This window comes from Diospyros lotus, chromosome 6 (genome assembly GCF_014633365.1).
Source record: "Diospyros lotus cultivar Yz01 chromosome 6, ASM1463336v1, whole genome shotgun sequence".
NCBI lineage: Eukaryota > Viridiplantae > Streptophyta > Magnoliopsida > Ericales > Ebenaceae > Diospyros > Diospyros lotus.
This window is the reverse complement of record NC_068343.1, coordinates 28,763,440-28,769,852: the sequence shown is the minus strand read 5'-3', so window position 1 is coordinate 28,769,852 and position 6,413 is coordinate 28,763,440. Positions and strand designations below refer to the sequence as shown.

Sequence of the window (6,413 nt, the reverse complement as noted above, 5' to 3'; positions counted from 1 at the left end):
TCATATTATTCATGTGCTATGGATCCTATGTAACCTTTGGTTTTGTTTGAGCATTATGTACTGCAATTGTATAAATAGGGGTTATGTAAGGCTTGGGTTTACCTTATATGTTGTTGAAGGTGTAAGTCGGGGTTACTATGTATTGAACATGGTAAGAGTTGTTTGTTGGATTTTGGAAGTTTTTGAATGATGCATTGTGAATAGCAGCTAGGATACTCAAGGTTGTAAGAAGTGTGTGTGTGGGTGTCCTGCAATTGTACCTTCAGTGATGTATTGTCTTTTGGAATATTGGAGGTCGTGAGCATTTCTCATACTTGTAAAGGAATTATAGTGGAAACCCCATTTATTTAACTTTGATTAAGCTTTCAAGTTCGATCCAACGCTTCCGTTGGTAAGGGTTTCTATAACGCCCTCGGCGATGTTAGCTTATATTTTGCATCATTATGTATTTGGAAAAGTGGGGCGTTACATCTGTGGTCAGTCAAGTGCAAGAAATTCATGTAATCTTACATGAAATTCATGCAGAGGGGATGAACCTAAGTGAATCTTTCCAAGTGGCTGCTCTTATTGAGAAGTTACCTCTTGGTTGGAAGGAATTTAAAAATTACCTTAAGCGAAAAGAGATGAACCTTGAAGAACTGATCGTTAGACTTCGAATTGAAGAAGACAATAGAGGGTCAGAAAAGAAAAGTTTCAATCCTGCTTCTATTAAAGCAAATGAATTGAAGCATGGGCAAAACTCCAAATACAAGAAAAACAAGCTAAAGTTGGGACCCAAAGGGAAAGTCTTTAAAAACAAGTTCCAGGGGAAATGGTTCAACTGTGGCAAGATGGGTCATAAATTTATGGAGTGCAGACTTTCGAAGAGGAAGACCAGGTCTTAAGAGGCACAAGTGGTGGATACCATGACCATTGACGTGTCTAATATAAACCTGTCTGCCATGATATCTGAGGTGAACTTGGCTGGGTCTAACCCGAGGGAATGGTAGATTGACACTGGTGCCACAAGAAGTGTGCTCAACCAGGGAGTTATTTACCACTTTCGAACCACTTAATGGGGAGAAGGTTTTGATGGGTAATTCTGCTTCTTCTGAAATTATTGGATAGGGAAAGGTGTTGTTAAAAATGACATCTGGAAACAACTGACTCTGAATGATGTGTTGTATATACCGAAAATTCGGAAAAACCTGGTATCTTGGTCACTGTTGAATAAGCATGGATTTCGTATGGCATTCGAGTCAGATAAAGTCATTTTGTCAAAATATGGAATGTATGTTGGGAAAGGTTATGTGTCAGATGGGCTTTTTAAGCTCAATGTAATGACCATTATGAATAAGACAAATAAGCCTTTGGTTTACTTGCTTGAGTCTTCCAATATATGGAATGATAGACTAGGTCATGTTAATTATGATACATTACGTAGATTAATTAACTAGGATCGTATACCCTCTTTCCATACTAATTTAAAACATGTGTGAAACTTGTGTAGAGGCAAAATTAACAAGATCATATTTTCAAACAATTGAAAAAAAAACCGAACCCCTTGATTTAATTCATAGTGATGTGTGCGATTTAAAATTTGTATAAACAAGATGTGGCAATAAGTATTTTATTACTTTTGTCGATGATAGCACAAGATATTGTTATGTGTATTTGCTTAAAAGCAAGGATGAAGCCTTAGAGAAATTAATTCTCTATAAGAATGAAGTTGAAAATCAACTTAACAAGAAAATAAAGGTGTTAAGAAGTGATCGAGGTGGTGAGTATGTGACACCTATTGGTGAATTTCGTGTACAATATGGAATTATACACGAGGACACAGCACCTTATTCACCTCAATCAAGCGGTGCTGTGGAACGTAAAAATCGCACTTTGAAAGAAATGATGAATGCGATGTTAATAAGTTCTAGATTGCCTCAGAACATGTGGGGTGAAGCTATTTTATCTAGTAATTATATTTTAAATAATATACCCCGAAAGAAAGAATAAAAGACTCCCTACGAACTCTAGAAAGGTAGGAGACCATCTTACAAATACTTAAGAGTGTGGGGGTGTCTAGCAAAAGTTATTATACCGACACTAAAGAAAATGAAAATAGGTCCTAAAATAGTGGACTGTATTTTTATTAGGTATGTACATAACAGTAATACTTATCGATTCCTTGTGTTTGAGTCTAAAAGTCAAGACATACACAAGAATACTATAATGGAATCAAGAAATGCATCGTTCTTTAAAGATGTATTGCCTTGTAACTCTAAAAAGGGGTTCAAGTTCATTTAAACAAACATATGATACTATGAATGAAGAGTGTCATGATTCAGAACATAAACAAGAACTTCAAAATGAACCTAGGCGAAGCGAAAGAATAAGAGTACAAAAATCTTTCAGCCCAAATTTTCTAACTTGTTAGAAAATGAACCACAAAATTATGAAGAAGCTATAAGTTCTTCATGAGGAGTTAATTTTTCTAAATCTTAATAAATTATATCCCTATTTTTTTATCTTATATTAATGTTTAATTTGAATAATTATGCACATTATGTACTATTGTCAGGATAATATGAAGAAATTGACATTTGCCGAGTAATTAAAGAAGTTAAAGAGTCAGTTGGATGGCCAACGTTACTACTCAAAATCTAGTGCAATTGGGTCAACTATTCAATGGAGTCCAACCAAAGAAGGCCCAAGCATTTTAATTCCAAATAAGGCCCAAGCATTTTAAAGGAAGGCCCAAATCCAACCAAAGAAGGCCCTAGTATTTTAATTCTAAGGAAGGCCCAAATCCAACATAAAGAAGACCCTAAACCCAACTTATAAAAAAATCTATTTATTTTTATTTTTAAATATTTATTTTATGAGTATTTTTTTTTTAGATGTCTTTTAGCTAAAATCCATTTAACTTTAGGTGTGTGAGTGCCCATTAGATATAATTATGTCTAGTTTAATAATTGAAATTGTGTGGTTTGTATTGCATCTTGTGGGCTATAAATAGCTCACTTGGTTGCATTTGTAAGGGTGATTATTATTCTTGAATCAAAACTTAATTGTTTTCTTAGATTTTCTCTTTGCAAATTGCTCTTGTTCTCTTTTATTTTCTCTATTGTTTTCTCTTGTGATCTTACTTTATTTCTTTCTGAATTCTTATGTCATTTATTGTTACTTTATTATCCACCACCTAAATGGCCGGTTAATTTCTGCCTTTAATTTCTGCAATTTTAATTCCTGTCATTTTATTATCTACCGTCTAAATGGCCGATTAATTTCTGCTATTTTAATTCCTATCATTTAAATTATGTTATTTAAATTACGCTATTTAAATTTCTATCAATTAACTTTTAAATGGAGATGAATAGCTAAATCCAATCTTGGGTTAAGGCAATGACAATGTCCAACGTCAATGATTCCCAAAGAAAGCTGCGCTTTAAATGAATGATATTAATTTAAATTTCAGTATGAGTGTGTATTAATTATTGAGAAATCACTAGGTTTGCATTGAAGCGTAAGCCTAACTTAGAGCTTTCATGCCACGCATGAGAGTTACTAGAACTGGAAACGCTATCATACCCAAACCCGAATGATTAATTTAGTTGTTTTGTGTATTAATTGCAATTGAATTTATGATAGTTGCTTAAATTAGAATCTCGCATATCATGTATGGGGATTGCTTAAACTAGAACTATTATCATCTCTAATTGCATTTAATAATAAACCCTCATATCTGAAATTAAATTAATGTTGCTAATATTTTCTGCTAAAAATTGGGAATCAATGGGTTGATGCTGAAATTGTTTTAACTCAAGTGCTATCCAGTTTCATATTCTCACATTTATCGTTTATTTCAACTTCTGCCTTACTTTATTTCCTAGTATATGTAATCTAAAAATCCATAAAAAAAGTTTGTTGCCAATTCGTCCAAATGCGTATGCGTGTGTGTGACATTCTTTTTCTTTTGCCATAAATAAATCTCTTTGTGGACGATCTAGACTCATCCAGAAAATACAAATTTAAATTTGGATTACAACTGCACTCGTACACTGATGAGTATAAACCTCTCACCGAAATAAAGAAAAAAATATAAAGGTTTTATTGTATTTTTTTATTTTGTTTTAATTGTAGGGTGAGAGTGCAGCCAAATTTTGGCGTCGTTGCCGGGGAAATTGAGGAAAAAACAAAAAGAAAAAAAAAAAAAGAATAAGAATCTCCTGATAAATTCAATAACTCTGTTTCTTTTTACTTTATTTTTGTTTGTGCATGGTGTATGATACTTAGGTCAGGCAGAATTGTAGAATATCAAAATCCGCTATATAGTCCTATTGACTCTTTATCTACCACTGAATTATCACTAACACAATCACTTATGTCTCAATACAACGAGAACATGCCACCTATACTTGGGAGTGATCATGGTGATCAAGATTCTTTTGAACCTGATACATGTAGGCCTCTCAGGGAATATCTCCACCTTCCTAGGCAAACTACACCATCTTGCATAGTGCTTCTGGTTAATCATCATAGATTCAATCTTAAACCTGGCACTATCTAACTATTACCCACTTTTCATGGGATGGACTCTGAAAATCCTTACACTCACACGAAGGAGTTTGAGGAAGTTTATGGAACTTGTATGGAACAAACTGTTAATGAGGATGTAGTTAGATTAAATCTTTTTCCATTCTCATTAAAAGATAAGGCAAAGATGTGGTTAAACACGCTTGCGCCTTGATCTATTGGAACGTGGAGAGAAATGCAAACCACGTTCTTGAAAAAATACTTTCCAGCAAATAGAACCACAAATCTCCAAAGGCAAATGATGAATTTTTCCTGCAAACCTAATGAAAACTTTGCTCAAGCATGAGAACGATTCAAGGACCTTCTCAATGCCTGTCCACATCACGCTTTCGAGCAGTGGAGAGTGGTTAGTTTCTTCCATGATGCTTTGTCTCCCAATCTTAAGATGATAGTGTCAACCATGTGCAATAGGAAATTCTTCGACAAATCACCTAATGAGACATTTCATTTCTTTGACACTTTAGCAGAAAATACTAGAAATTGGGAAGTTCAGCCACTATCAGCCAATGATTCAAGAGACTATCCACAGCCCAGGGGTAAACATCAGTTGAATGAGAGTGATGATTTGAATGCCAAGTTAACTGCATTAACCCGGAAAATTAAAACTTTAGAGATAAAGAAAGCCCAGACTATTAATGAAATTGAGGTTAGGTCTGCTATGTGTGAGACTTCAAACCACAAGATAGAGGATTGTCCTACATTACCTGCTTTTAAGGAGGTATGGTATGGTCAAACTGGAAACACACACTCACACAATAATGAAGGAAGGCAATATTCAAACCAGAATCAAGGGGGAATTTTCACTCCAGGGGTCACCATACGAACTTCAATTCTTATCATCCCAGCCTCCTCCATCATCCTAACTTCTCATGGAGAAATGATTCTGCAGCCCAGCTGTCATTCCCTTCACAACCTCCACAATTTCAGGCTAATCAGGGGTCAACAACCAACACATACCAACCTCCTCATAGGAGATCCTTAGAAGACAACCTCAATCAATTCATGCAAGGCCAAATGGGAACAAATGCACAAGTGGCCAAATTCCAAGAACAAACCAATAAAGCCATGGAAGACATTAGAAGCTAATTGACCAAGCTGACCCAAACATTGAGTGTAAGAGAACCTGGACGATTTCTATCCCAACCCAATCCGAATCCCGTAGGTCAAACCCATCAGGTAGAAGCCTCATCCAGTGAAAATAAAAGTCATGAGCAAGTGCAAGCAGTAACTGTCCTAAGGAGTGGAAAAACAATAAAGAAACCTGAAGACCCTAGGATGTCATACCCTACTGTGCAAGAAGAAGATATAGCCAATCACAGTGATTCGGTTATCAAAACAACCTTGGAGGAAGAACAAGTACTAAGCAAAAAGGAGGACAAAGGCAAAAATGTTGTAGAAGGAACTCAATTCAAGCCCAAACCTCCTTTTTCTCAAAGATTGATCAGTACAAAGAAGGAACAACAAAATACAGACATATATGAAGTGTTCAAGCAAGTGAGAATCAACATCCCACTGTTGGATGCAATCAAACAAACACCTTCATATGCAAAATTTTTGAAAGATCTGTACACTGTCAAAAGAAAAATAAATGTGCATGAAAAGGCTTTCCTGACCGAACAAGTCAGCGCTATTCTCCAATTGAAAACTCCTCCCAAATACAAAGACCCAGGCTATCCAACCATTACATGCATTATAGGAAGTCAAAAGGTTGATCGAGCATTCTTGGATTTAGGAGCTAGTGTCAACTTGTTGCCATACAGTATGTATCAACAATTGGGTTAGGTGAGCTCAAACCCACTAGAGTGCCAATTGATCGATCAATCAAAGTTCAACGAGGAATTGTG

General features: G+C 35.4%; 1 pseudogene; it reads right to left on the bottom strand.

The window, feature by feature from the left end:
- Window positions 1-4,799: 4,799 nt before the first annotated feature.
- On the bottom strand, window positions 4,800-4,899 carry LOC127805406 (small nucleolar RNA R71; annotated as a pseudogene).
- Between the last annotated feature and the right edge of the window lie 1,514 nt (window positions 4,900-6,413).